The following is a 22093-nucleotide window of genomic DNA, read 5'->3' as shown; positions in this document are numbered from 1 at the left end:
GTGCTAAAAATACAAACAAAATGTACTCACTAGGGGTAGAACCTTTGAGGGAATTCAGGATGGAAAAAGAGCTGGTGGTTTTAATAGATGACAGGCTTAGCAATGCCATGCAATGCTAAGCTGCTGCAAGCAAACCCAACAGAATTAGAATGCATCAAAAAGAGGATTTACTCCAGAGATAAAATGATAATTCTCACACTCTACAAGACTCTCTTCCGACCAAATCTTGAGTATGCCGTCCAGTTTCGGGCACCAGTCCTCAAGAAGAATGTGCCTGAAATGGAAGGAGTCCAGAGAAGGACAAAAAGCTAATAAAGGGACTAGTGGATCTCACCTTAGGGGAAAGGCTACAAGCATTGAACTTATTCTCTCTGGAGAGGAGACCCTTGTGAGGAGATATGATAGCGATATACAAATACCTTTATACTGTACTGGCGACCCTAGCATAAGGAACAAACTTTTCAGAGAAAGGAAATACAATAGATTAAAAAAAAAGGGGGGATATGTGGGACTTTAAATGAGGCAATAACTGGGTAGGGTCATATGCCTCCATCCCTGGTTCAGATAAAAGAGGAGGGAGGTTTGGGACTTTGAATGAAGCACACAGCTATAACATGATGTAGAAAATCAATGTATAAAACGTTTATTGGTACATATACACATATTGAGTCATTTCAAAATACAATGAATAAATAGTATTGCTCATTAATCGCACATAGTACATATATATACACTAAGACATATCGCCACACCAGCGTGTTGTGGGTGTTATAAATTGACCTAGACTTCACTGTCAAGATGCATTGATAAATAATGGTTGTATGAACAAGTAATATAACAGATAGTGGTAATTGCGTAGCATCGAAAAGGGCTCTACGCGTTTTGTGGGTTCTTTCCACTCATCAGGAGCCGATGCAGGGTAAATAAGCTTGTACCTGCAATAAAGTATATTTGTAGTCTAGTATTAAATGCAAAAAACAAGGGGGGGGGGTAGAAAAGTAAAAAGGGGGAGGGAGGAGCCTCCCCTGGTTACTCACAGGTTAGCTAAAGGTTCCAAATGAGGTGCTGGAAGCCGAAGACATAGTGGGGGACTCATCTTTGGGAGCTGTGGCAGTGGCCAGCGGCATGAAACCAACACAAACAAGGGTGGATAGATTGCCATGGGAGTGGGGTCCCCATTAAAAATCAAAAATGGTGCTGAATGTGCCTAAAAGGACATTCTGTGGAGAGTAATAAAATATATATCAATGCAAGTAATGCACATCTGATGATATATAGTGAGGACTGAAGCCCAAAAGCAAGGTGTCAGAAGGAGTAGACCCAGGTGAGAAATAAAAATAGATAGTGACATGAAATGGAAACATATTGCTCTCACCAAAGGAAGGAATGATATGAGAAAACCACCAAGAGACCAGTGAAAACAAAACAGCCAGAGTGAACAATGTAATCAAGTGATACCTGAATCCTGGGTGAGAGAGCATGATCCAAACAGGTGTGTAGTATAGCAGAGCAAGAAACAGGAAGTGAATGCTTCACCTGGAAGTGATATTTGTAGTGAGGTGATGCCACTAAACCACTCCCAATGCCACGCTATTGGTGTGCTTAGCAAGGGGGGTGGCAACAGCTCCCAAGCAGCCATCTTTACTTGGCACCAAGGAGCGCTCCCCCCCCACACTACACAACACAGCACGCAGATGGCAAACAGTACTCCAGCGCCAAAAGTGGTGCCATGCGCACAAGGTGAAGGCGTGGCGTCGATGCACATCGAGAGCCCACCAGTCCCCCCGCGCAAAAATAAAGCGGAGGGGGGAAAAGGAAGGCCCCAGGTGGGCATCGCAGCTCCCGGATATATGCGAAAACCCCAAAGTCTCCAGCAATCAGTCTCACCTGGAAGAAACAGCCATTGCAAGCACCCTAAATGGATATTGGCGATTTATGTCAAAAGCACATATTGGGTATATCACCTGACCCCACAACATGCCGAGTGGCCACCCCTTCACTAAAGGGAGAGGGGGGGGGGGGTTTAGGAACCTGCTCATGCATGGGACTGTGCATGGGCTAGGTGAACCAAGAAATAAATAGCTGTGTGCCTCCATCCCTGTATAAAGATTCAAAAAAAAAAGGGGGGGGGTATGTGTAACGCTCCTGCGTTTCTTATATGGTGTGGATTTTCAGCTGCAGAAATAGTTCCACGTCAGTAGTCATGTAAGAGATATGCTGAGATACCATTCCCAACCTCAATGACTCATCATGTGTGGAAGGTCTTATTTCAGCCAGTAAATACACACAATTAGCAAGCTGGTTCCTAGAATGACTTTATGTATGTGGTAACACAATGATGAAGGTTGAGGGATAGGTTGAGTGGAGGTGGTAGGTGATAGACACTTGAAGGTGAGACAGTAGCAGATGGATGCAGGAAGGTTTAGCAATGTTGTATGGTAGCAGATGACAGAATAGCAGGTGGACATACAAAAGAGATCAACCCAGTGCAGAAAAGTAGCAGTAGTCTCAAGAGCTAGCAATCTAGTTATGCAGATGTGATAAACAGTCTTTACTATGCAGAGCTAGATAATGTAAGCTTAGTATAAGTTTATAGAGAATTCCCCTGCGGGGTACTTAGCACTATTAGCGATACAGCCGAAGGGTGGTTCAGGAGAGGCGGATGATCCAGTAGCGGGATACAGGGATCAGCGCGACGAGGTTCCGTCAGCGAGGTAAGCTTGCGAGCATGGAAGCTTCAAGCAAGGTTAGCATCCAGGTAAGGGTGTTTGAACGAACACATGTGAGTGAGAACCGGCGCTTTAAATAGCCATCTAGTCCGGCGCTGGGTGATGACAGCTCCAGTCTTAAAGGTGTATGCGCACCTTTCCAAAAGTAAATGGTGGGGCGCATACACTTGTGGAAAGTGTAATTTAGGGTACCAAAGGTACCGGAACATTACAATACCCCCCCTTAAGGCCTGCTCCTGAAGGCCTCTGGAGCTGGTTTGTCTGGGTATCTCGCATGAAAATTGCGGATTAATCCAGGGGCATGTATGTCAGAGGTGTTTAGCCAGGTGTCGTCTTGGGGCCCATAGTTCTTCCATCTAACCAAGTACTGAAGTCTTCTTCTGTAGATACGAGAATCCAGAATCTCTTTTATCTCGTATTCTTCCCCACCTTCAACTTGTACAGGAGGGGGAGGTGGAATATTAGGCCTTATTCCTTGGTCCGGAACATGGGGTTTTAGTAGCGACACATGGAAAATGGGATGGATTTTTAGGTCCATTGGCAATGTAAGCTGCACTGCAGCTTTTCCAATAAGTTTCTTGATTGGGAAAGGTCCCAAGAACAGAGGTCCAAGCTTTTTGCTAGGGATCTTCAGTCTCAAGTTTTTTGTTGAGAGCCAAACGAGGTCCCCGATAGTATACTGTGGAGAAGGTCTTCTACGAAGATCACAGTACTTCTTTTGTTGACTGTGAGCGTGTGCAATGGTAGTATTTAGTAAACCCAGAGAATCCTTTATTTGGGTAAGATAGTCTGAGGCTACTGGGTTATTTGAAGGAAGGATGCGTGGAGGGAGAATAGAGGGATGGAACCCATAGTTCAAGTAGAACGGACTCTGCTTGGTTGTACTGTGAGTTGCGTTGTTGTAGGCAAATTCTGCCAGGGGGAGAAGATCCAACCAATCATCCTGTTGGTAAGAAGTGTAACAACGTAAATACTGCTCGATGCATTGGTTGACTCTTTCAGTCTGTCCGTTGGTCTGCGGATGGTAAGGAGAAGTGAGCTTCCGCTCAATCCGTAGTATGTGACATAGTTCTTGCCAGAATTTAGAAATAAATTGGGATCCACGGTCAGACAGAAGAGTTTTTGGGATACCATGTAATCTGAAGACATGTTTCATCAGGAGTTCTGCCGTTTGTTTGGACGAAGGTAGTCTGCGAATAGCAATGAAATGTGCCATCTTTGTCAGATGGTCCACTGACACCAAGATGGTATTAAATCCTTTGGAAGGAGGCAATTCTACGATGAAGTCCAATGACAAAACCTCCCATGGAGTTTGGGGTATTGGTAGACTGCATAGTAGACCGGATGGTCTCGTAGTGTCAATTTTGGACCTGGCACAGACATTGCATGAAGAGACGAATTTTTGTATAGATGTTTTCATGTCAGGCCACCAGAATTGTCGAGAAATCAAATTGAAAGTCTTTGTCATACCCATATGTCCTGCCATAGGCACATCATGCGAGAATTCCAAGATCTTGGTGCGTAGGGTAGGTGGTATGTAAAGTTTGTCGTTGTAGTAGAGGAAGCCTTCTGCATCAGTATTTAGTTGTGGTGGGGGTGAATCCAAACTTATACCATGCAGAACCTCTTCCTTTAAGGAACGGACAACTCCAATAATGCGTTTGTGAGGTATTATAGGAACGGAAGGGATTTCAAAGTAGTTTTCTTCAGTTAGTCGTGATAGTGCATCCGCCTTTTTGTTCTTATCTGCAGGTGTGTAGGTCACTAGGAAGTTAAACCTTAGAAAGAATAGTGACCACCGTACCTGTCGATGCGAGAGAGTTTTGCTAGTCTGAAGATATTGGAGGTTTTTATGGTCCGTGTATATAATTATTGGTAGTTGGGTGCCTTCGAGTAAATGTCGCCAATTCTCCAGAGCCAATTTTATAGCAAGCAGTTCCTTTTCACCCACGGGGTAATTTATCTCGGGACTGCTCAGGGATTTAGAAAAAAAAGCGACTGGATGAAGTGGTGAAGTGTGGGTAGGTCGTTGGGAGAGTATTGCTCCTACTGCCATGTTTGACGCATCTACCTCCAGAATGTATTGGAGGGATGGGTCTGGATGGCGTAATATGGGAGCGGAAGTAAACCTTGTCTTTAACAAGTGGAAAGCCTTATTTGCTTCTTCTGACCATTTAAATGGTATTTTTATGCTAGTGAGCTGTGTGAGGGGTCTCACAATAGCAGAAAAATTTTTTTATGAACTTCCTGTAGAAATTTGAAAATCCCAGGAATCGCTGTAGCGCCTTGCGTGTAGTTGGTGTAGGCCAATCCTGAATGCAGGATATTTTACTCATGTCCATCTCGATTCCTGTTTTGGATATGATGTAGCCTAGAAAGAGTACCTCATCTTTATGGAACAAGCATTTCTTCAGCTTCACATAAAGATTATGTGCAAGCAATCTCGATAATACAAGTCTTACATGTCTTATGTGTTCAGACAGGGTCCGTGAATATATAAGTATATCGTCCAGATATACCACAACACAGACATCTAGTAAGTCTTTAAAAATATTGTTTATAAATCGTTGGAAAAATGCAGGGGCATTGCATAGGCCGAATGGCATCACAAGATATTCGAACAATCCGTATCTAGTTCTGAATGCAGTCTTCCACTCGTGTCCATCACGGATTCGAATGAGATTGTATGCTCCTTTCAGGTCTAATTTTGAAAAATAGGTAGCTCCACGCACCTGCTCAATTAGCTCAGGGATAAGCGGTAGAGGATAGCGATCTTTTATTGTGATAGCATTCAATTTCCTGTAGTCGATGATAGGTCTGAGACTTGAATCTTTATTGCGAACAAAAAAGAGTCCTGCTGCTGTGGAAGAAGTGGAAGGTCTAATAAAACCTTTTTCCAAGTTCTCATCCAAATAGGTTTTGAGATGGGCAAGTTCATCCTGTGAAAGAGGATAAACATGACCGAACGGCAATTTGCTATTTGGGAGTAGATCAATACTACAATCATAGTCTCGATGAGGAGGTAATGCTTGAGCATTTTTCTCAAGAAAAACCTCAGAAAGATCCTGATAACATAGCGGTGCAATCTCATCTGTCACCACAGACAGAATCTTCCCGGAAAACGGGAGGTTACACGTTTCCTCGCAATAACAAGAAGAGAAGGTCAAGGACCGTTTCTTTCAATCTATGGTTGGTTGGTGTGTGTGCAACCAGGGAAGTCCCAACACAATGGGAAAGTGGGGTGATGGTATTAAATCGAAGGTAGAAGTCTCCCTATGAGACTCGTTAATAGTGACTAGAAGTGCTTGTGTCTGATCGGTGATCGGACCAGAGGATAACGGAACACCGGTAATAAGACTTACTGAGACAGGTTTGAGTTTAGAAATAATAGGAATTTTATTTAAAGCAGCAAAACATATATCCATATAATTTCCACAAGATCCTGTGTCAATCGTGGCCTTAGTAGTAATCCTGTTCTGGTCCCACTGTAATGTCAAAAAAACAGAAATGTAGGGGTTAGTGAATGAAGTTGTCAATCCTCCTAGGGAGACATGTGAACACTCACCCTTCTTTTTGTTGACTAGGGGACAGACGTTTATCTTGTGATCCGGGGATGCACAGTACAAGCAGAGATTTTCATTTCGTCTTTTGGCTTTTTCCATAGTTGATAGCGGTGGGCGTATGGTTCCTACCTCCATAGGAACGGCCAGACTCCGAGAGGAAACGGATAATGGCATTCCCATCTTTTCAGCCTTTCTTTCTCGTAGTCTTCTATCTATGGTAATACTGAGTTGTATTAATGCATCCAGGGTTTTTGGCAGATCCGCTCGGGCGAACTCGTCCTTAACGGCTTCTGATAGGCCAAGCCTAAATTGGGTTTTCAGAGATGCATCATTCCATTCTGAATCAAGGGTCCATCTCTTGAACTCTGCGACAAAGTCTTCTACAGGCCTCCTTCCTTGTTTCAAGGATCTTAACTGAAGATCAGCAGTACTCTGCCTATTGGGGTCATCATATAGGCTAGTGAGCTCTGCCAGGAACAAGGCATAGGAGTTGAGAAGCTGGTCGTTTTTCTCAAAAAGAGAATCTGCCCAGGCTCGAGGATTGCTTGATAGGTAAGAAATAATAGTACAAACCTTAATGTGATCAGTAAGGTAGGTACGAGGTTTTAGCAAAAAAAGTAACTCACATGCGTTTTTAAATTCGTGAAATTTTTTGCGATCGCCTGTAAATACCAAAGGGGGATTTATCTTGGGTTCAGGGGACTGAGCAGAGGTAAGTTGAGTCAGTCTAATTACCTGCTGCGACAGAGCCTGATTGTCTTCTTTTAATTCAGCAAGTGCGTGTATTAACGCAGATACTTGCTGTTTTAATTGTGTCACCTGAGTGGTTATTTCTGCTGAATCCATTTTTTGGTTCGTTCAATCTGTAACGCTCCTGCGTTTCTTATATGGTGTGGATTTTCAGCTGCAGAAATAGTTCCACGTCAGTAGTCATGTAAGAGATATGCTGAGATACCATTCCCAACCTCAATGACTCATCATGTGTGGAAGGTCTTATTTCAGCCAGTAAATACACACAATTAGCAAGCTGGTTCCTAGAATGACTTTATGTATGTGGTAACACAATGATGAAGGTTGAGGGATAGGTTGAGTGGAGGTGGTAGGTGATAGACACTTGAAGGTGAGACAGTAGCAGATGGATGCAGGAAGGTTTAGCAATGTTGTATGGTAGCAGATGACAGAATAGCAGGTGGACATACAAAAGAGATCAACCCAGTGCAGAAAAGTAGCAGTAGTCTCAAGAGCTAGCAATCTAGTTATGCAGATGTGATAAACAGTCTTTACTATGCAGAGCTAGATAGTGTAAGCTTAGTATAAGTTTATAGAGAATTCCCCTGCGGGGTACTTAGCACTATTAGCGATACAGCCGAAGGGTGGTTCAGGAGAGGCGGATGATCCAGTAGCGGGATACAGGGATCAGCGCGGCGAGGTTCCGTCAGCGAGGTAAGCTTGCAAGCATGGAAGCTTCAAGCAAGGTTAGCATCCAGGTAAGGGTGTTTGAACGAACACATGTGAGTGAGAACCGGCGCTTTAAATAGCCATCTAGTCCGGCGCTGGGTGATGACAGCTCCAGTCTTAAAGGTGTATGCGCACCTTTCCAAAAGTAAATGGTGGGGCGCATACACTTGTGGAAAGTGTAATTTAGGGTACCAAAGGTACCGGAACATTACAATATGTGGGACTTTAAATGAGGCAATAACTGGGTAGGGTCATATGCCTCCATCCCTGGTTCAGATAAAAGAGGAGGGAGGTTTGGGATTTTGAAAGGTTCCAAATGAGGTGCTGGAAGCCGTAGACATAGTGGGGGACTCATCTCCGGGAGCTGTGGCAGTGGCCAGTGGCATGAAACCAACACAAACAAGGGTCTTCACGCCCTGACAAAACGCGCGTCAGGTGGAACGCAAGCTGCACGCTTCCGGGTAGCCTGGTGGGACACAAACCGCAGTCGCCGCTCTCCATGCCCAGGCAGATACCTAGAGCGGACGTGCTTTTGTTTTGTACTTGTTTTTACTCTGCTACTTTTAATCATTGGCAATAAAATTGCCATTTTAACGGTACTGCACTATTGGAGCACTTTCTTTGTCCCCCCTTGGATTGGACCTAGAGGATCGGTTTCCATTACAGGAGTTGAGGACCACAGTGAACCACAGAGACCAGCAGTCACCTTAGGCTTCGTGAAGCCACAAGCTCGGAAGGTCTTGTTGCTATATGGCATTCAAGACCCACCAAATCCGGTGAGTTTGCACCCCTTATGATAGAAGCTATGCCGATTTTACCAGCAATTTGAACATTGGAGAAATCCTATTAGGACATTTTTGCACAAGATCACTTTTGGGACTATTATTGCACATATTTTTGATCACCTTCGCATCCAATATATTTTATAATTTTTATTTTATATATATACAGTTTGCATTTATTTATCACTTTAATTGTATATTCATACATTAAGTTATTCTGATTATTTAGCACCTTGCACTTTACTATACCTGCTATCACCTTTAGGGAATAGCAATACTCCCTCATTAAATACTTATCACTCAGGTGTGTGAACAAGAAATTGCTCACCCCTGATTACTTAATAGCAAGCGCTATATTAACCCCTTAGGGGGCCAAATATCTCTATATACTTTTAAAACTATAGCAGCTGCTTAATAACACTTTTTATCACTTGACACCAAATATTTATTTATTTATTAAATTAAAATGTACTGTTTTAGTAATTTAACTTAGGATCTCTCCAGAGACGCGAGGATATATACCCTTATAGTATATATATTTCACCCATACAGGGGTATACAATGTACGGTTAACAGCAAACACAAGCACATCATAGGTTGAACTGGATGGACTGATGTCTTTTTTCAACCTCACAAACTATGTAACCTTACTGGTGACCCTAGCAAAGGGAAAAAAAACGTTTCAGTGAGAGGCAGTTTAAAAAGACACGTGGCTATTTATTGAAACTGGGTGAGAAGCTTTTTAATGTTAAACTGCATAAAGGGCTCTTTACTGTCAGAACAGTAAGGATGTGGACTTCTCTTCCACAAGTAGTGGTATCAGCAGGGAGCATTGATAGTTTAAAAAACTATTAGATGGGTATCGTAATGATCACAACATACAGGGATATGCAATTTATTATTCATATAAACACATACACACCACAGGTTGAACTGGATGGACTGGGGTCATTATTCAACCCTACCAACTATATAACTATGTAACCCGAAGCCATAAAGACAAGAAGCACGCAATGACCACAGGTGCACAGAAAAGGAATAAGTGATGCAGTCACAAAAAACACAAATATAAAGGCCAATGTGATGGATATGACCCAGACAGCAAGGATCTATATTTTCGTAAACAAATGTAGTATAAACATCAGTAGAATAGATTTGGATCGAAGTGTCTGGGCATAAAAAAGATAAATATATGATTCACAGTGATATATAATACACATATATGAAAAGAAATGAATGCCAGAAAAAAAAAAACCTTCAACTTCAGATACCTCTTTAATTTACTTTTGGTCTCAGTGGATATAGATACTGCAAGGCAAATTAGGTGTAATGTCTACTCCAGAGCTTTCTAGTTGCCAGGCATGACAGAATGTTGATCAATTAACGCATGGGATTTTTCTTAACATCCCCTAGTTTGTCCTCTTTTTTAACATCAGCACATTCTGTTTAATCTTGTAAAAATGCAAATAAGATTATTGTAAGGGTAATACGTTTTTAGAAACTGCATGTTCATTTCATCATGAAATTAAAGTGCATCCAGCTTTCCATCTGCCATTACACAGCATTTCAAAGAAGCTAAACAGAACAACATGTCATGAAATGAAAACAAACAAACAGCAGCCTTTTTATCAATTAGTGTGAATGACATGAAAAATCTACTTAACCACTGAACTTTGGAAGAACATTCAAAAGGAAATCAAATGTGTTACATAATCATGATATACTGCAAGGAAAGAATGTTCCACAGAACACTTGGAAAATAATGAAACGGGATAAAAGATAAATGATAATAGATTATAAAAGATGTAGACCTAGGAATTTAAAAGGAAACATTTATGAAGCCAAACCAAATAAGAATATTGATAAAAGAAACTGTTTATGTAGCATGGATAAACCTCCTATAAAGTCTGTGCTATTCATTCCAAAACTACAGCAGCCAGCATAAAAGAATGATATACAGTCCCCGATTTGTATAACACATATGCAGCACTATGTTATGTATCCAAAAAGATTGGATAATCTTTAATCTAGGCATTATGTTGGTGATTTATCCCATCAGATAAAAGTAATTCTCGCTCTCCAAATGTGATAGGTATCAAAGTCACCACTCACCTGATCCACTGACCTCACAGAATGACAGAGAGCAGGTCTTGTTTCTTTATAACTCTTCCCTGGGATAGTGCTCAAACACCGATGTACCCACTACAGGTAAGGGTGGCTCCTATGGAATTATAATCAGTAGTGCACACAGCACCCCGTACTGTAGTGATATAGTAACGGGATGAGGAGTCCCTATGGTGACGAAACGCGTCAGTCACGCCTGCATGTTGACACGCTCATCTTGGCTTTCCTAGCATTCCATGATCTGTCATATGGTTGGAATTGTGAGTTGCCATTTTATTAATTTTCTAATATGGAATAAAGAAGTTATACTGTGCCATTGGAGTATCCTCTTTATCTTTGGAGGTACATGGTGTATTTAAAGCTGATTATCTAGTGGAGTTTTTGGAATCCCTACCTGCACATATTCAAGTGACCGCTAGTCTGGAGACTGGCCTGTTCCTGGGTGTAACCATTTAGAAACACGCTCGTTTTGACCTTCCCTAACCGGTGGTCAAAAAGTTCCGGTAAGCGGACATATTTTTTGACGCACGTGGTGATCCTTTTCTCCTTCTTTGATCCCATCTTCTGGTGCTGGACTTCCCGGTTCTTTGCCTCTTTGGGGTCTATTATCATCATTTGTGGGACTCTTCATTGATTTTAATTGGACAATTCTCACAATTTATGTTTGATATATGTTGGCGCTGTACTATTTTGACTATAATTATTATAATTAATTTTGTTGAGGCAATAGTTTGCTAGCCTCTTATCCAAAAAGCAAATAATTCCTGCAGCAAATAGGTTCATTCAGAGAGATGCATTTATTGAGTCCCCGTACAGATCAAACTTGACAAGGTGCTTGCAACAGATGACAAAGTCAAGTAGAGTATTTGTAATTATTACAATGAACATCAGCCTTCAGAGTCCCATTCGTCATTCATGGCATAGCAAGCATAGAGACACTACAATCCAGCATATGTCTAGTCTATAATATGCACCTAAGTAGCTTCCATGCATGCAGGAATGTGTGTTACAATCTAGACCTGTGCTTCTATAATGATGAAGAATGAACGTATGAAAGAATGTGTTTAACAGCTAAAACTTAACCTGAAATACCAACGTTTGACACTGGAGGGGTTTATGACTGGTTGAACAAATACATTTGATCTTAACATGAAAATACCCCACTTATGACAATAGGATTTAAGGTCTCTAAAATGTTTACTAGGCCAACTTTTCACCATTCCCCATAAATACCCCCTCAAGTCTAATTACCATCAATAAATACTTCTTTCATGGACAAAAATGCATTCACCCTTAGGTATGTAAACAATGTACCCTTTGAAAGGCCTAATTAGATAAACAGCCTATGGGCCCTTTCACACGGGCGTTCCGCATGTCCGTATAGCATCCTATTTTTTTGCGGATGATATACGGACATAATGTATGTCAATGGCATTGCGGTTGTCAGCGGATGACCATCCGCTGACATCCGATTTTCGTCCTTTCAGTTCTGTTCCATTTTTTGGAACGGAACAGAACCCTATTTTTGTTCCATTTAAAAAAGGAACGGATGCAAAATCGTATGTCAGCGGTGTCATCCGCTGACACCCGCAATGCCCATAGACATGCAAACGGATGGGATGATATGCGGACATACGGAGCGGATGACACAAGTGTCATCTGGTCCGTGAAAAAAAAAAGTGCCGGAGCGGATCGCAATGCGGTCCGCTCCGCGTGAAAGAGCCCTATTACCCAAATACCACAGTGACCTTGCATAAAATTACATAGCAAAGAGTCACCAGCTATCTTTTTGTTAACTAGAATATAGTTGGCTTGTGTCAAAACATGGCCTACATGTCTTGACACAGAGAAACGTGTGTACGAGACCTATATAATTATATATATATATATATATATATTCACTATCCTACATAAATCATAACCTACACTTACCTGCTACAGATACAGGTGCATCACCATCTCCTGCCTCTTGATATAACAGCCCCACAGTTCCCTTGTGTATAATCAGCAGGGACATATTCAACTTATTCCTCTATTCCAAACAGAATATTAGAAAAAGATTAAATCCAACTTTTAGCCCGCTGTTATCGGGGGGGGGGGGGGGGGACGACGACTAACTAGATCCTTCCTCACTGATAGATCCCATATACCCTTAATAATGGCTCTATCTTGTCTACTCCATTTAAGATGTAACTTATCTGGATCTTCCAGCATCACTTCCTTAAATGCTGTTACATATCTATTGCAAGAGTTGATAAAGGAGCTGTCCTTAAAGGAGTTGTAGAGTCAGGAAGGTTTTTCATCTTAAAGCATTCTATGCATTAAGATAAAAAGCCTTTTGTGTGTAGCAACCTCCCCAGCACCCCCTAATATTTATCTGTGCCCCCTCTTTGTCCAGCGTTGTCCACAAGTCCCTTGGCCGTCCTGGGACTCTCCCTCCTGATTGACTGAGACACACCCATGGCACCATTGCTCGTTTGGCTCCCGCGGCTGTCAATCAATGTCAGTGAGCCAATCAGGAGATAGAGGGGTGTGGGGCTGAATGGCAGCTCCGTGTCTGAATGGACACACGGAGCTGCAGCTCGGCTCGGGATTCCCCATAGCAAGCTGCTTGCTGTGGGGGCACTCAATATTAGGGAGGGGCCAAGCGCAGCAACAAGGGACCCGAGAAGAGGAGGATCAGGGCTGCTCTGTGCAAAACCAACTGCACAGAGGAGGTAAGTATAACATGCTTGTTATTTTTTTTTTTTTAAACCAAGACTTTACAATCACTTTAAAAATGGTATGTACCACATTTCCTGAAATATTTCCTGTATCACTACACTTATGCACCAAAAGATCATTTAAAAAACACTTTTCAAAATGATACTCCAAATATACTTATGAACATTAATGACATTTTTAAATTTATTGAGTTTTCCTTGAGGTGTAAACTTCAGTCCAAGTTTTATTTCATTCTTTATTAAACTAACATCACTCAAATTAAAAATCCTGAAGTCATCTACATTCTCCACTACTAGAATGCTAGAATGTTGTTCCATACAGTAAATCTATTTCTAAGGTTTACATACAGTGATTTTTAGAGAGACTGCGTCATTGCGGCGGACAGATCGGGACCCTAACCAGTGACATTACTACAGTAATCAGTGCAAAAAATATATACTATATGACGATCTGGAAGTGGGTAATAATGACACAAAAGGTCTATTTATTGGGTAAGCACACTATTTACTTACACAACATTTTTGAATCCCAGTATTCCAGGGATTTTTTGGTGCAGTTGTCCTTGTAACCCAGAAGCTAAGCGAAACTTTCAATAACAAATATTTAATATCACTTTAACCTCCATGTACGGAAAAGCTTCTTCACAGTAAAAGCTGTGAAAATGTGTGTTGAATGCCTTGAATAAATATAACTGGATATTAACCACATAACGACCGCCCACCGCAGTTTTACTGCGGCAGGCAGTCGCTCCTGGGCAAAGCTCCTGGGCTCGCTCAGGAGACTCTAGGGGGCAAGCACGCTCCCACCCCCCGCTCTTTAACTGGGGAGCCAGTGCGTGTGACCGGTAGCTCCGATGGCCGCCGGCCACTCTCAATCTTCCGCAGCAGAGAGAGAAGGACAGACGGCTGATGTAAACACAGCCATCTGTCATTCTCCCTGAAGTGATCACAGAGGCTATATGATCCTGCTATAAAGGATGGCATGTCTCTGTGATAACTTCACAAGCCACGCTCCCTGACAGTTAGAATCATGCCCCTAGGGACGCATTTAACCCCTTGATCACACATACTGTAAACCCCTTCCCTGCCAGTGCCATTTTTACAGTAACAGTCCATATTTTTAGCACTGATTACTTTAGTAATGTCACTGGTACCCCCAAAAGTGTCAAAAATTTCAGTTAGGGGTCCGATCTGTCCGCCGAAATGTCGCAGTGTCACAGTCCCGCAAAAACAATCGCAGATCGCCGCCATTACTAGTAAAAAAAAAAAAAAACTATAAAAATGACATAAATCTTTCCCGTAGTTAGTAAACGCAATAACTTTTCAATCCAATCAAAATATGCTTATTGTGATTTTTTTTACAAAAAATATGTAGCAGAAAACAAATTGGCCTAAAATGTTAAAAAATGTTGATTTTTACTTTTTTTTTTTTTTTAAATTTCATATAAAAGAATGTGAAAAAGTGTCATTTTTTTCAAAATTGCATATTTTTGTTTATAGCGCAAAAAATAAAAATCACACAGGGGATCAAATACCACCAAAATAAAGCTCTTTTTGTGGGAAAAAAAAAAGGACGTCAATTTCGTTTGGGTACAGTGTCGCACGACCGCGCAATTGTCCGTTAAAATAACCCAGTGCCGTATCGCAAAATAGGGCCTGGTCATTGAGCAGCCGAATCCTCCGGGGCTAAAGTGGTTAACATTTATAGGTCATATTATAACCCCCTAGAGTGTCAATCCAGGGAATATCCAATTACCTCCTTGGAGAACAGGAGAGAATTTTTTTCCTCTGCTGGAGCAAATTGAACCATGCTTCATGGGTTTCTTTTGCAGGATTAATTGTGGATATAGGATTGTGTATATGAAGAATTTTTATTTGTTTATTTTGTATAAGTTGAACAAATGTATTTTTTTAACCTAACTATGTGACTATGCTATAAGTTATTGGTAAATAATTTAATTAATTAATTATTATATTAGTTATTATCTTGAAGTTTAAAGCAGGTGTAGAAAGCAACCTTTTTAAAGCAAATTCCACAGCAACCTTGATTCTTTTCCATGGAGTGTCCTATTTAGAATATTGAGTTCTTCTGTTCATATTTAAGCTCCATGTACACTAGCATTTTTTTTTTAAGGTAAAAAAACGCTGGATAAAAAAATGCTAATAATAGCTTTTTGTAGTAGCGTTTTAGGAGCGTTTAGGGGCATTTAAGAGTGTTTAGGAGCATTAGTGTTTTTTTTTTTTTTTTTTTTTTTTTTTTTTAGCATTTTTGCAGTTCCTTTAAAAAAAAAGGGAAAAGAGCTATTAAAAAATGATTATAGAAGTGTTTAGGAGCATTTAGCAGCATTTAGGAGGATTTATGCTGGAAAAATGCTCCAAGAAACTCTTCAAAAATGTTTTTTTTTTTCCCTGCTACTAGACGCTGAAGCTTAAATAATGCTAATAGCCTAATAGCCTAAAGTGTGCATGAACACATAGGGTAACACCATTTAGCTCATAGGAGCAGAAAAAAATGCTAATAACAGCTGCTAGGAGCTTAAAAAATGCTAGAGTGCATGGAGCCTTAGAAAGGATATAGACATGCCACATATCTAGCAAACATGCCTATTCTGTATATGCACCTATGTGTCCTTCATGCATGCAATCATATATATTATACCCTAGGCCAGTGATGGCGAACCTTGGCACCCCAGATGTTTTGGAACTACATTTCCCATGATGCTCAACTACACTGCAGAGTGCATGAGCATCATAGGAAATATAGTTCCAAAACATTTGGGGTGCAAAGGTTCACCATCACTGCTCTAGGCCATTCCTTCCATCATTCTCCCATTCTTAACAAAACAGTCTTCCCCTTGATTTACAAGTATACAGGATATATAAGAATCTAATTTGTTGATCAAACACTTGAAATCTTGTTGTTAAAAAGAGACCCTACCTGCAGTAATTGAAAATAACAGTTCAGTTCGACTGTTTCAACTCTTGTAACCTAGGACAGTAAACTATTACCAATTAACTTAAGACTTGTGTGTTTTGACACTACAGTTCGCAAGAATAGCCTTTTGAATATAATTAGCAGAGGATCTTCCTTTTAAATACAGGTGCAAATGTGTAAATACAGGTCCAGCTGTTACCAATCTGTCTGTCTGATCATATGTACGGTATATGTGTATCTACATTACAATACATATATATTGTATTGGGGTGCCTAAGATCACCTGCAGCTGTTTGCAAAAGTGGCACTTTTAATTGGATAAAGCAAACAGTCCACAACAAAATCGCTTCCTTCAGCATAGACAAGAATACAAACTGTACATACACTTGTGGTGCAACATAAAATTATGGCTCACGGCCCACATTAATCTGGTCCCATGCAGGGTTAACGCCCTAGACTGCTCCAGGGTTCCTAATGGCCAGGTGCTGGGTGTTTCCTGTTCCTTTTCAAGACTCCATTTACCTGTGTACAGCCTAGTATACAGCCTATGTATACTGGTGAGTGGACACTGGATGCCTTTGCTGCCTTTTTGCTATGAGCTTGGCATCCACTGTGCCCCCAAGTGCCTTTAAGGAGGGTTGGGCTCCCTCCAGGCTCCCCTACCCCCTATCTATCCATTAGAGTGCATGTGCTTCCACTGTGGAGAATCTCATAAATTTACAGGAGTTAGGACTGCAGGTAATACAGGGTGCCGCAAAGTGGCCCTGCAGCTTACACATGCATTTGCAAACATGTGCTAACTAAACCCCTGTTTTTAACACATACTGTTAGACAGGTTAGTTTGGTTGGTAAGCAAACGGGTTGGTGAATTAAGCTGGGCATTTCTTCTGATTTTGTCTCGCATGCGTTGCCCTTCCGTGTGCTCTTTGCTATGAAGGCCAGTTATAGGTGGGGGCAGGGGCCATTTTGCTTGTTCTCCATTTGCCTGTGGCCTAAAGCCTGCTACACACTATTCGATTTTTTTTTTTTTAAAACAGTGAGGTTATGCTAACTATGCAAAGTTAGTATAGCGACCCCCCCCCCCCAACTAAGGTATTGTGTTTTAGGGCACCAGAACGCTCCAACCAATGCTCTCTGCCATTGGCTGAGAGCACTGATTGGGAGTCTGTCGGTTGCTGGTTTTCCAGCATGCTCATCTGACAGAAGCCGTCCAAAGCTGGCTGACATACACACGGGCCGAATGTCGACTGTTTTTTTTTTAACTGGCAAATGTCTCCCGACATTCGACTTAACCCCATCAGGACAAATGTCCCTGTAATCCGGGTTTGGAATTTCTTCCCACCCAAAAAAACTCTTTGAACCCCTGGTATTATGGGTCCCTGATAAGGACTTCCAATCCAGAGAGCACTAAAAATCAATCCTTTTCTCTCTAGCTGGATTACCCTGGAACCCCTCAGTCGAAAGGTTGTGAATTCCTGAGTACTCAACAGTACTTTGAAAACGTCCCACTTAAAGGGACCACAATCCAGACAGTGGGGAAATATACTGGCCATTCAGGGCGCCAGTATAAAATATATCACATCTCATCAAAACATGTTTGTTATTTTGATGGATTATCAGCAACAGGTAAACAACTGGACCATATATCGCATGTATCGGTGTTATAACACACACTTTTTCCTCCTAAAAATGGAGGGCAAAACACCAGTGCGTGTTATACGCCTATATATAAAAAGAAAGGCCAGGCAGAGCTGAGAGGCAGAGGGGGGCAGGCCGGGCTGAGCAGAAGGTTGCTGTCATAGGAAGTCCCGCCTCCTATGATAGACAGCACAGTGGCCCAATGCCGGGACGCGGGACGTGTGATCTCTATCATAGGCGCCGGGACTTCAGATGACAGCGGCCACTCATCCTCCTTTCTCCTCAGCCTGGCCCGCCCCCCTCTGCCTCTCAGCGCTGGCTGGCCTTTTTTTTTAAATATATCTCCGCTCTGTGCAATGGCGCTGACGAGGCTGCATTAGTGGACACTGCACTGGGGAGGCTGCTTTGGTGGACACTGCACTGGGGAGGCTGCTTTGGTGGACACTGCACTGGTGAGGATGCATAGGAGGACACTGTGCTGGCGAGGCTGCATTGGTGGACACTGCGCTGGCGAGGTTGCATTGGTGGACACTGTGCTGGCGAGGCTGCATTGGTGGACACTGCGCTTGGTGAGGCTGCATTGGTGGACACTGTGCTGGTGAGGCTGCATTTATGAACACTGCGCTGACGAGGCTGCATTGACGGGCACTGGTAAGGCTGCATTTGATTAAAAAAATGTTCTGAGTTCAATGCTGTTTATTTCAAATTTAGGCAATTTTCCTAATAATTCCCTCCTAAATTTGAGGTGCGTGTTATACGCCAATAAATACGGTAAATATTGAGGTATAATAAAAAGTTTGCCAAAGATCTGACTTGCTTGCCAGAGACAAGTATTCATGCTCACTGGGTAAGGACCACATACAGTATACACAGATAATTCAGCAGTGGGGATCTTCTTGAGAACAATAATTTCTGATCAAATATTTTTTTTTTTTCTATGAAGCCCAAACCCCATCAGGACAAATGTCCCTGTAATCCGGGTTTGGAATTTCTTCCCACCCAAAAAAACTCTTTGAACCCCTGGTATTATGGGTCCCTGATAAGGACTTCCAATCCAGAGAGCACTAAAAATCAATCCTTTTCTCTCTAGCTGGATTACCCTGGAACCCCTCAGTCGAAAGGTTGTGAATTCCTGAGTACTCAACAGTACTTTGAAAACGTCCCACTTAAAGGGACCACAATCCAGACAGTGGGGAAATATACTGGCCATTCAGGGCGCCAGTATAAAATATATCACATCTCATCAAAACATGTTTGTTATTTTGATGGATTATCAGCAACAGGTAAACAACTGGACCATATATCGCATTTATCGGTGTTATAACACACACTTTTTCCTCCTAAAAATGGAGGGCAAAACACCAGTGCGTGTTATACGCCTATATATAAAAAAAAAAGGCCAGGCAGAGCTGAGAGGCAGAGGGGGGCAGGCCGGGCTGAGCAGAAGGTTGCTGTCATAGGAAGTCCCGCCTCCTATGATAGACAGCACAGTGGCCCAATGCCGGGACGCGGGACGTGTGATCTCTATCATAGGCGCCGGGACTTCAGATGACAGCGGCCACTCGTCCTCCTTTCTCCTCAGCCTGGCTGCCCCCCTCTGCCTCTCAGCGCTGGCTGGCCTTTTTTTAAAAATATATCTCCGCTCTGTGCAATGGCGCTGACGAGGCTGCATTAGTGGACATTGCACTGGGGAGGCTGCTTTGGTGGACACTGCACTGGGGAGGCTGCTTTGGTGGACACTGCACTGGGGAGGCTGCTTTGGTGGACACTGCACTGGGGAGGCTGCTTTGGTGGACACTGCACTGGTGAGGATGCATTGGAGGACACTGTGCTGGCGAGGCTGCATTGGTGGACACTGCGCTGGCGAGGTTGCATTGGTGGACACTGCGCTGGCGAGGCTGCATTGGTGGACACTGCGCTGGCGAGGTTGCATTGGTGGACACTGCGCTGGCGAGGCTGCATTGGTGGACACTGCGCTTGGTGAGGCTGCATTGGTGGACACTGCGCTGACAAGGCTGCATTCACGGGCACTGGTAAGGCTGCATTTGATTAAAAAAATGTTCTGAGTTCAATGCTGTTTATTTCAAATTTAGGCAATTTTCCTAATAATTCCCTCCTAAATTTGAGGTGCGTGTTATACGCCAATAAATACGGTAAATATTGAGGTATAATAAAAAGTTTGCCAAAGATCTGACTTGCTTGCCAGAGACAAGTATTCATGCTCACTGGGTAAGGACCACATACAGTATACACAGATAATTCAGCAGTGGGGATCTTCTTGAGAACAATAATTTCTGATCAAATATTTTTTTTTTTTTCTATGAAGCCCAAACCCCATCAGGACAAATGTCCCTGTAATCCGGGTTTGGAATTTCTTCCCACCCAAAAAAACTCTTTGAACCCCTGGTATTATGGGTCCCTGATAAGGACTTCCAATCCAGAGAGCACTAAAAATCAATCCTTTTCAATAATAATCAATAAACAATAATTTCTGATCAAATATTTTTTTTTTTTTTTCTATGAAGCCCAAAGCCCTATTATAACAGGTTAAATGGATCAGAGGATCGTAGATCTGTTTGATAACACATTTACAAAAATATTACAGCACAGCATCACAAATTATGAATAAAAATATAGACTTTAAAGACATGCAGAAAACGCTGAGTTTCTCCAAGTCTGCCAAATGTCAATGTGATGTTTTTTTGCCAGGAAAATGTTGTGCTGTGTTAGTTATTGCTAGAATATTCTACATGTTAAATGACAGTGTGGGTGTAGATATTCAAGATGTTTTTCCTTACTAATTTTCCATATTTTATCCACACCAAGATTAACTAACAGTTACAAAATAAAGGGATTTGAAGTTTCAAGTTAAACGGGGACAATATTATTATGCACAGCAAATGAAGAAAGATGACCCACTATCTTAAAATAATTTAGATGAACTTCCCTGAAAATGAACAGATTTTAGCTGTGTGTATTATAAAATGCCCAATGCTGACCACATAGTACAGACTTTATCTGTGAAAACATGAAAACATTTGTAAAGAGGAAATATTTCTTGTTCCTCGTAGCAGCCAGAATCACTACCCCCCCCCCCCCCCCCCTCCACCTTTTTTTTTTCCAAACCTGCAAACATGAAAAAATGACAGTTAAAAACAGACTGGCAATACAATAGCACTTTCCCATGGAAAGCTTTTCATTCAAAAGTTTCTCTTTGATTCTCTCGGAAGCTCTGATGTTAGTATTGCTTGCAAAAAGTAGTGTCCGGGTTAACAAAGATGTAGAAAACAGCACAAGAAAAAGAAAAGTGTGGTAGTAATGGTTGGAAATTTTCCACCAAAATTGTAATGGGGAAACAAAGAATGTCATTGCAGCTTGTACTTATTTGCCAAACTTTAAGTAGCCTATTTTTAAACATCTGGTGAATCCAAGAATATTGGTCTCTGTGGACTTCCCGTGTGTAATTTTTTCCTGCACTGTTCTTGATATTTGAAAACTGGTGAATGGACAGATGGCAAATGCTGGATTCTGCAGATGAAAAGCCATAAACGAGGATGGTTCCGCAGTGATTATGTGACAAATATCTGCCAAATCCACTGTTCTTGCTAATCCAAGAACCAAGGGCAACCTGACACATGGGAAGTTTACAAAGGGAGTTTTCTTTTTATGAATTGTGGATCTGCCAACGTACACAAGCTCTAAACAGGATGTTTAACATCTGAGATACTTTTTTTAATGCTTTAAACAATGCTGCTAAAACTGTGATGTAAAGGTCAGGATTACTGTTTGATCAACTTTATACTGTAAAACACCATAAAATAATACAACTCTGTAAGTAAAGGAGAAGTATAGACTTTGAAAAAAGCAAACATATATACAGTAAAACCTTGGTTTGAGAGTAACTTGGTTTGAGAGCGCTTTGCAAGACAAGCAAATTTTTAAAATAAATTTTGACTTGATATACAAGCGATGTCTTGATATACAAGTAGCGTCATGTCAAAACTGGGTATAAAAGAGAAGAGAGGCCCCAATAAGTGTAGCAATACAATACTAAGTATGCAGGCATCCAGGGTAAAGCTGTCCACCTAGACCATCCTCCGCACTGCCATCTTCATCACACCCTTCCACGCTGCGCTCCACG

The sequence above is a fragment of the Pelophylax lessonae genome, assembly GCF_965119305.1.
Source record: "Pelophylax lessonae genome assembly, chromosome: 2".
Taxonomy (NCBI): domain Eukaryota; kingdom Metazoa; phylum Chordata; class Amphibia; order Anura; family Ranidae; genus Pelophylax; species Pelophylax lessonae.
The sequence above is the reverse complement of the archived record's forward strand: the minus strand, read 5'-3'. Positions refer to the sequence as shown.